Source organism: Tursiops truncatus, chromosome 17 (assembly GCF_011762595.2).
Source record: "Tursiops truncatus isolate mTurTru1 chromosome 17, mTurTru1.mat.Y, whole genome shotgun sequence".
Lineage (NCBI taxonomy): Eukaryota > Metazoa > Chordata > Mammalia > Artiodactyla > Delphinidae > Tursiops > Tursiops truncatus.
Genome location: NC_047050.1, coordinates 60,526,336 through 60,536,787, shown reverse-complemented (window position 1 = coordinate 60,536,787; position 10,452 = coordinate 60,526,336). Strand labels below are relative to the sequence as shown.

The 10,452-nt window shown below is 40.0% G+C and overlaps 1 non-coding gene across 1 annotated transcript; it reads left to right on the top strand.

The window, feature by feature from the left end:
* The first annotated feature begins 7,320 nt into the window (after positions 1–7,320).
* Positions 7,321–7,425, top strand: LOC117308769 (U6 spliceosomal RNA). The gene has a single exon (XR_004522950.1). It is a non-coding gene; the product is annotated as a U6 spliceosomal RNA (small nuclear RNA).
* Positions 7,426–10,452: the final 3,027 nt, after the last annotated feature.

The window sequence follows — 10,452 nt, the reverse complement described above, 5'->3', positions numbered from 1 at the left end:
CTTAGAGGAAAACATAGGAAGAACACTCTTTGACATAAATCACAGCAAGATCTTTTTTGATCCACCTCCCAGAGTAATGGAAATAAAAACAAAAATAAACAAATGGGACCTAATGAAACTTAAAACCTTTTGCACAGCAAAGGAAACCATAAACAAGACGGAAAGACAACCCTCAGAATGGGAAAAAATGTTTGCAAATGAATCATCAGACAAAGGATTAATCTCCCAAATATATAAACAGCTCATGTAGCTCAATATTAAAGAAACAAACAGCCCAATCCAAAAATGGGTAGAAGACCTAAATAGACCTTTCTCCAAAGAAGACATACAGATGGCCAAGAAGCTCATGAAAGGATGCTCAACATCACTAATCATTAGAGAAATGCAAATCAAAACTACAATGAGGTATCACCTTACACCAGTTAGAATGGGCATCAGCAGAAAATCTACAAACAACAAATGCTGGATAGGGTGTGGAGAAAAGGGAACCCTCTTGCACTGTTGGTGGGAATGTTGATTGATACAGCCACTGTGGAGAACAGTATGGAGATTCCTTAAAAAACTAAAAATAGAATTACCGTATGATCCAGAAATCCCACTACTGGGCATATACCAAGAGAAAACCATAATTCAAAAAGACACATGCACCTCAATGTTCATTGCAGCACTCTTTACAATAGTCAGGTCATGGAAGCAACCTAAATGCCCATCGGCAGACGAATGAATAAAGAAGATGTGGTACATATATACAATGGAATATTACTCAGCCATAAAAAGGAACGAAATTGGGTCATTTGTTGAGAGGTGGATGGATCTAGAGACTGTCATACAGAGTGAAGTAAGTCAGAAAGAGAAAAACAAATATCGCATATTAACGCATGTATGTGGAACCTAGAAAAATGGTACAGATGAACCAATTTGCAGGGCAAAATTTGAGACACAGATGTAGAGAACAAACGTATGGACACCAAGGGAGGAAAGCCGCGGGGGGGTGGGGATGGTGGTGGGATGAATTTGGTGATTGGGATTGACATGTATACACGGATGTGTATAAAACTGATGACTAATAAGAACCTGCTATATAAAAAAACAAATAAAAGAAAAAAAAATAGCTATCGAAAATCACTGGGAAGTCCTGAAACATTTTGAAACCGAGAGAACCAAAGCAAGATGGGAGAAGCAATTATTAAGCTGCTGAAAAGTCCAGAGACAGGGACTGGACCCCAGAGAACAAAGAACAAGATGGATGAACCCACTTCAGAGACAATCGGATCATGCATTGCTCACGTCAAGGATCTGAAAACCCAGGGGGCGTCTCTGATAGAGCCATCTTGGGAAGGTCAGTGTGACACCACGCGTGTGACACCCTCCTGCTCTTCCCCATCTGCTCGTCCTGGACCCAACAACTGGAGAAGAAAGAAGAGAACCTGATAGGCAGCAGAGTCGAGGGCGGGGTGCCTCTACCCGTCATATGACCGTGGACCAAGTCTGAGCTTGATGGAAGGGAAACAACTCTGATTAGGATATAAGATTGAAGACTTGACTTAGACCAGACTATATTTTTCAATACCTGAAATCAGACTGTTTCTTTCTGTTAAAGTGACTTGGCAGCTATGGGATTTTTTCCAAGCTGTTATCAAGGGACAGGGAAGAGAGAGCTGACACATCAAAGAAGGCAGCAGTAAGCAGAAAAGAATGTTATTTCCTCTTTGTCTTCAATTAATTCAATCAAGAAAACAGTTACTTGTGGAACTAAGTGTTTACAAACCCCAATCACACTAATATTAATGCCCCCCACCGACACACAGAGTATTTTAAGAGGCATAGAGCCCACACAGAAAAGTTTGTCTGATTAGTCAGTCTGAGTCACTTACACATTCTCAAATTGAAGGAGACCAAGCCCCAGGATTGAGGGTCCTGATGGTCCTACCATAATTATGTAAAAGTGGTAAAGAACATTTCCCCGAAGGAAGGGGTGCTGGAAAAGAGAAACAAACAAAAAACAGTGGATGGACATTACAGTACCAAAGTGGAGCATATCACAGCAGCTGACCTACATGTTTTGGTTTTGTCTCAGTTGTCAGTAATCATCTCCTTCTGTCTTTTTCATTAATCTACTTTTTAAACTTCTCCCTTGAATATTAGGATTGATTAAAGGAATCAAAGAGCAGGACATCTGTGAGGCAGAGGGAGTGTGGGGTAGACTTCAGGTCAGCGGGTTCTTCCTGGAAGCTGTATGAACTTGGGACAAATGACCTCATAACTTTTAAGCCTTAACACTCCTTTAAAAACTTACAAAATTGACCTAACAAAGAAAAAAAAAAAAAAAACAGTCAACGGTCACATGAGTGACTTCAGAAGCAACTTAATTAGGTATTGGTTTTCCTTAGAGGAATAAAATATATAATCTATATTATGGTGCATCCAGTGGGTTTTAAAGATAAGATCAAGAAACATAAAAGTCACCTTTTATGTTAAACAATAAAGAGATTTATATAATAAACTGCCCAGGTAATAAGTAAAGGCCTAAATAGAAGGGAAAGAAAGAGGATAGAAGAGAAATAGAAACGGAGAACACAAATTTCAAGGAAAAGACAGAGGCAGAGACAAACACAAACAAATTACAAAGAAAGAAAAACCAGGCAGGGTGAGCGAAATAAGCTAGGGGGTGGGGTGGGGTGGGGAGCGGGAAATACAAGCTAATGTCTGTATGATAGCAGCGCCATCTTGTGGCGTAAAAGGATAGTGCAGCTGATGGCTTCTGACGCCTTCCTCTCTCTCAACTGTACAGTAACTGCGAACAGTAATTTCACTTTCTTGGTACATTTGCAACAAACCAAGTGAAATCAAATAGCGGGAAAAGCCCAATGTATGGACTGAGGTTTCCCAATTCTTCCTAGGGGAAACAATGGCTCATAGAACATTCCAAACATTACAAAGATGAGATACACCTGAAAACATTCAGAACAAATCTAAAAATAATGGCATTTGTAAGTAAAGTTTTCTTAATATTAAGTTTCCTGTGACTTACTTCTGTTTCATTTACCTCAATTAATTCATTTATTCATTCAACAAAGAATATTTATTGAACATACATGATGTGCCCCAAATAGCACTCTGTGGGTGGGAGATACAGCAGCTCCTGACCGATGAAGCTTCTGTTTCAGTGGGAGATAAACAATCCAGAAATAAACAAGTAAATATAAAGTGCCAATTGGGATTGGGTGCTACAGTGCTAACCAAAGTGGCAGATAGGAAGCATGGGGGTGAGAAGGCATTACTGCTTTATCTGGGACGGATAGAATGAAAACGAGCAGAGACATGAAGTGAGGGAGTGAGTCATGTGGCTTTAGGGGGAAAACAGACCCAAAGGGGACTAAGAGACAGAGGTGCTCAGGCTCTGGAGTCAGACACACTTGAGCTAGAACCCCAGCTTATCAGTTACCAACTCTATTACTTGATCTCTCCAAGCTTGCATTTCTTCAACTACAAAATGAGAATTAAAATGCTTTCTTTGTTATACTCTTGGAAGATCAAATGGGGATAAAATGTTGCAAAGGTTTATGCATATAAAGTGCTTTGCACAGTGCCAGGCACATGGCTCGTATACAAAAGGGGGGAGGGATAAATGAGGAGTTTGGGATTAGCACGTACACACTACTATATATAAAATAGGTAACCAACGAGGACCTACTGTGTAACACAGGGAACTCTACTCAACATTTTGTAATAACCTATAAGGGAAAAGAATCTGAAAAAGTATATATATTTTTTATATATATGTATATATATATATATATATATATGAATCATTTTGTTGTATACCTGAAGTTGACACATTGTAAATCAACTATCTTTCAATAAAAAAAAAAACAATAAACATTAGCTATGTCAGTTTTTTGGGGTTTTTTTTTTTGCGGTGTGTGGGCCTCTCACTGTTGTGGCCTCTCCCGTTGTGGAGCACAGGCTCCGGACGCGCAGGCTCAGAGGCCATGGCTCACGGGCCCAGCCGCTCCGCGTCATGTGGGATCTTCCCGGACTGGGGCACGAACCTGTGTCCCCTGCATCGGCAGGTGGACTCTCAACCACTGCACCACCAGGGAAGCCCCCTATGTCAAGTTTTGATCGATGTGACATTATAGACACAGATTTGAAAAGACCTTGATTCTTACGTTTTTATGGGATTGTTCAATAATAATAGCTACTATCAATTGAGTGCTTACTCTATTAACCTTATGTTAAATCGTCACAATATGTCAAAAAGGGGTAATATTGTTTCCATTTTACAGATGAGGAAACTGAGGCCCAAAGAAGTTAAGTAGCTCGCCCATGTTCATTCATGCAGTCTGTGTGAGCCAAAATTCAGACCCAGGCAGTCTGACTGCAGAATCTGTGTTCTTAGTCACAACAGGAAACTAGCCCTCAATTAGCTGTGCACAGAAGGCAAGTGCTGGAAGCCAGAATCCGAACCCAGACTTCTCATTTCTTCCCCTCCATGTACCTCTCATTCGGAATTGATTTAATCTCTGTGATTCAAATTTGATCATTACACCCAAACTGCACCAATATGATGCCAAAACAATTGATCAGTGAAAAATAAGATTTCAAATCACCTACCCAGTTGTTTTTCACATTAGGGGAAATAACCCATTAGGGAGTTGTGAAACCAATTTGGTCAATGGTAATCAGCTTCTTTTAAAAAAATGAAATAAGGCTTCCCTGGTGGCAAGAGTTGAGAGTCCGCCTGCCGATGAGTGGTTGAGAGTCCGCCTGCCGATGCAGGGGACACGGGTTCGTGCCCCGGTCCGGGAAGATCCCACATGCCTCGGAGCGGCTGGGCCCGTGAGCCATGGCCGCTGAGCCTGCGCGTCCGGAGCCTGTTCTCCGCAACGGGAGAGGCCACAACAGTGAGAGGCCCACGTACCGCAAAAATAAATAAATAAATAATAAAGAAAGAAATGAAATAGATAAAATGTAAAACACCATATAGGTACACATAGTATGGATAAGTATTTTCAAGTAAACCTTTGTTTCAGGCGCGCGCGTGCCCGCACGGGTCTATTTAAGTCCTCAGCACTCTCTGTATTGTGATGTAAAATGCATTTCTTACAGTGCGCCTCAATCTAAATATCTAAAAAAAACACTGATTTAGGTGATATTCTTTAATCTTCTCCAAAAAATGATTAGTTGCTCAATTATACTTTTTGATTTCCAATCTAGCCTGTTGAAATCAGGTATGTACATCATAAGATGAATTACCAGAATGGAATTTTCATGCCTTGTTCAGATATGTTGCTGTCATGGACAGACCAAGTCTTTACCTATATGTTATCAGCAAATCTGGAACAAGAGTACAATTTTTACTCTTTAGTGTTTATTATTCTTCCCAAAGACTTATTGGATATTTTTTCTTTCATTGAGGAGACAAGTCATTTTAGCCTCCAACACATACTGCCTCAGTTTGCTAATCATAAAATTTATGTCACACACTGAAAAAGAATAAACAAATTACAAGCCTTAAAGAGACAGGTTGGATTTTCAACCAGTAGGTGAGCTTATAGACCATATATTCAGCCATCCTCAGGCATTTTTCGAAGTTGGAAATGTCAGGCATTTATATGGTTTATTTGTAAAGCACTAACAATAATTGAAACGTTATGGTCTTATTATTTGCCAAAGAAATTTATCTAAGCAATTCAAGTGGTTGAAGGTTAAGGGTGTAGAAAAATGTCATGTGACACCAAATAAAATTTTATTACTGTTTTTGCGCTTACATAACTTAGAAACACCTACTTAAAATAAATAAATAAATAGATTCCTCCCTTATGACAAAAGTTTAATCTTAGCTCACACTTTTAGAGACATGACATAGGGCAAAGGATGTTTTGATAGCTTTAGAATTTTTTGATAAAATATGATTTGGAGCCAAAAATATCAATACTCAAAACTAATCTATAATCAAAATATCAATCAGTTCTCGTAGTATGGACTTTGAGGCCAAAAACAAACAAAACCCAGAAAACCTTCAATGTGTCTGATAGTTTAGTTCCATGGTTGGCCTTCCTTGGTGTCCTTCAGTCAGTATCAGAGAAATTTCTGAAACTGAAGAACAGAGGTGATCAGAGCTCCTTCTCTACTCACCTTCCATATCACCACCATCTCTAATGCTACCACTTCCACCATTACCAGACCTACAAAGTCTAGAGCCCTCTGTGGGGAAAGCAATGAGTTCCTAAGTCTTGTCATCAGCCCACCAGCCTTCATGTAATAATCATTTGCTTCCCTATCTCTCTGCATCTCCACAATTCTATTCACCAACCACAGAACAATTGATTTCCAAGAAAAGACTTAACACTTCTATGGCCCTGATTTTCCTGATCATTTCTGGTTTCGAATACTTTGCCCTCCGATCCTCAGAAACAGGATTGAAATTGTGCCACACCTCCATGGTTACAGCCTCTGTGACAGGTATCACTTATCGCTCTTTCCTGCTGAGCCCAGACACAGCTTCAGAATCCTCCTCAACCCTGCAACTGCGGCAACCGCTAGCAGCTAAACAGAGTTGACATGCGATTGAATGTATTTGACCTTCGTGTTACACACCATCATAATGTCTAAAACCAACACTTTGACGTTCAAACACTATATCTCAGACCGTCCCTGGCATTTGAGAGGGGAACAAAAACCAATGTCAGACAACATGTTTGATTTTAAAGTTTGGAAGAAAAGGGTTGCAGAATTTTGCATAATAAGGAAACGAATAGCTTCCAGGGAACAAAAATGGCCATGATTAATATGAACAAATAATGGGAAATCTAGTTCATCCCCATGTCTAGCATTTTGCCCCATTGATCAACCCAAAATCAAACGTTTTGTCAAATAAAGAGCTGTTAGTTTTTAGATTTAAACAAAATTGACACTACAGCTATGACAATGTATTCCCTTTCTGGAGGACATTTGCAGTAGAAGTCACATCTCAAAGGGGAACCAAAGGATTTCACTTTAAAAGGATTTGACTTTAAAGAATTTCAGCCAGGAGAAAACTGGAAATCTTTGGTTATGGCAAGATAATATATGTAATATATTAATTTATGTCTTATACTAGTCTAAACTAAGGTACTTATCCCACTCTGGACTCAAAAAGGAGCCAAGCTCCCACGTTTTTCCCCATGGAAAGTGGGCAAGATCCCCACAAAAGACACAGAGTATCATCTGAAGAAAATATCTGATCTACCCAGACATCAGCATTAAGCTGAGAGGAAGTAGTATTTGAGTATCTTTTAGAAGGGATCAGTTTAATTGAAAGAACATATGTTGGAGGCTCGCTTCGGCAGCACATATACTGAAATTGGAACAGTACAGAGAAGATTAGCATGGCCCCTGAGCAAAGATGACACGCACGTTCATGAAGTGTTCCATATTTTTAGAATCTGAAAAATAATAGATATATATACATATGTATAACTGAATCACTTTGCTGTACACCTTAAGCTAACACAACATTGTAAATGAACTAGACTTCAATAAAAGAAAAAAATTGGGTACGTTGGGTGGGGGGGAGAAATTGGATCCCCTTCCCCCAATTAATGACATTAAATGCAGGAAACTGACAGGCTTCTTTAGTAAAATAAACATAACTAAGTTAAATAACAGCTCTGCAACATAACACACTGTGTTTGTAGTCAATGCATTTAATCGGAGTTTTTGGAGTCTTCATACTAAAGTGGAATAAAAATTGTTTTGAGGATTAGAGATGGTATACACAAAGTCCTTAGCACATAGTAGGTGTCCATGCAGTGCAGTCAGGGCAGCTTCAGGGGCTGATGTCTTCACGGTCATGACATCCTTTGTTTACTGATATAGCAGGTGACGTTATTTGTCCAAAGTAGAGAGAGGAAAAATATATTGGTGACATGTGGGACAGTTGAGGTTGTTTCCTCAGGAATTGGTGGGTATTGATCCTACTCTAGCACGTGCCATGAAGGAAACGTACTGTCTTCAGCTGATACGAGCCCTTAGGGGATATGTTAGCATCCCATTGACACAGGGGTATTCTTCCCAAAGAAGATGCAGAGCTAGAAATGCAGAGCTAGAAAATCAAAGCCCAATGTTGATCTACCTGGCACCAATCAGTAGGTACAAATGGTGTTTAGGGAGTTTGCAGCTTTCCTATCACCCTTAAAATGACATCATATAATCAGTAAGTCTTAAGTCTACCCGTATTCCGGGGACCAGAAAATCACCCCAGGTCTTTACTTCATCCTGCACTACTACGTATCACCACTAGATGACAGCAGTTGGCAAATAACTGCGTAGTCCAGGCTGGGACTGATTTTTTTTTTTTTTTTTTCTTTTTAAGGCAGAGCCGGATCCACACTTGGGAAAGTAAAGCGTGGAAGGAGAGTCACACGAAATAGTCTTTCAATAGGCTTCCATTTTCATTTTTCTCCATTGTTCCCCATCTGATAGCCCATTTGGAAAAACATGCCCCTGGGTATTCAGTATGTGAGGATTCCAAAGAACAATTGTCAAAGTGTTCTTCCATTGCTGTATCACAGGCCTTTGACTCTTCAAGTGATACTGGAGGTATAAAGAAAGTACTGTAGCAAATATGGCCTTGCAGTAGATCATGCATCTGATTTAAGATTAGGTAAGTAATGATTTTAGGTAACTCAAGGATACATTTGGTGAAATGTGACCTAAGTAACATTTTGACATGTATAGACTTAACAAGACTTAAGTTTGCTCCCTTTGAGTGGAACCAAGGACGATGTTACAAGAGGAGAAGGGAGACATTTTCAAAAGTAAAGCTGCAACGAAATAAAATAAGGCCCGCTTGGAGAAGAAAAACAGCCAGTGTAAAAAGAGAAAAAGTGATTTATCCAAAAGATCAAAATCGGTAACTGCTGTTTCACTGATTTGGGCTGAGTTCTCTTAGCCAGCATTCTGCTCTAATTGACCAATCACAATCGTCCCTCTGAGAGAAAGGAGTGTGCAGATAAAGCCTATGTAGAAGCAAGGACACAGCCCCTGGCTCCTATTCTCTCTGAATGAAGAGATCCACAAGTTGTCTCTGGCCTTGGGAAAGCTCTCCCGGCACTGAATGTGCTAAACACTTGAATTCCATCAACTCACCTGATACTCCCGAGGACAGCGTGTTAGCAGCAGGGGTTATGGGTTGGATCCCTGGTCCGCGGAGCTAAGATCCCACACGCCTTCCGGCCAAAAACCTGAAACATAAAACAGAAGCAATATTGTAACAAATTCAATAAAGACTTTAAAAAACAAGGGAGAAGAAACGCAGGGTCTAAGACCAAGACTCTTTCCTCCTCCAGGGCAAGACGTGGCAAAGCGAGAGGAGATAACACCAGCCGCTGAGGGCTCTGAATTCAGCGCAGGCACCTGCCCCTGTTCTCCATTCGGTTCCGCTGACGGAAAGAATCGGAAGAGTGGGAGGTGGAGAAACGTGGGTCCTACCTGCGCCAAACTGAGACCACAGCCTGCAACTGTTCCCTACGACCACCCACGATGATTGGGCAGCTCACGTCTGTGTTTACAGTAGAGACAGCCATTTCTGTGCTACAACCTTGTCTGTTGTAGTAATGAAACTGCTTGCTATTTGTTTTGTTTTGAGCATCACATGGCCACTTCCATCGTAAAGCTTCTCACAGGTCTTCGCTTAATGGTTTTGGCAGACATTGATGACTGGAATGGAGTCATCAGAAGGGACGGTTTTTTTTTTTTTTTTTCCAGCTTTATAGAGATTAAATTGACATATAACATTCTGTAAGTTTAAGGTGGATGCCTGTTGAGTTGATACGTTTGTATGTTGCAGAATGATTTCCACCAAGAATGGAGATTTTTTAATCCTATCATTCCTCCTGCATTTATTAGCTAGAATTATCCAATAAAGAATGTTCTCTCAACAATTGTTGAATTACCTGAAACAAAAGAGGCGGGGTAGATGCTTCTTTCTTACCGTCTATTTTCAGAATAGTGAGCTGGTGCCCACGCAACCTCCAAACTAACTTGTTGATTTTACATACTTGATGTGTTTCACAGTGTTGTAATCATTATTTGTTTTTACATTCTTCCCAAATTTGGCCAGTGGGAAATCCTTCAAGTTGGCTCATATAATCTTGCTCTGGGGCATAATAATATGCCCCTAATTCATCTCAAAACACTTTCTTCCCCAGAAGTAAAATTAGGCATTTTTCCAAGGATCCCTGTTCCCTTTAAGATGGAAGTGGTACTTAGGTTTTACGTTCTGGGTACCCAGAGTGATCATTTAAACTGAGTTGGTCATGCTTCTAGGCCTTTTCAGTGGACAGGGCTAGGAAATTTGTAGTTTTTAGAAAGAGAAAAATAATCATAAATACTGATATTTCTAATTCAAATCAAAGATTACAGAATTTTTACTTCAATTCTTTTATTTTAAGTTTGTCTTTTTTT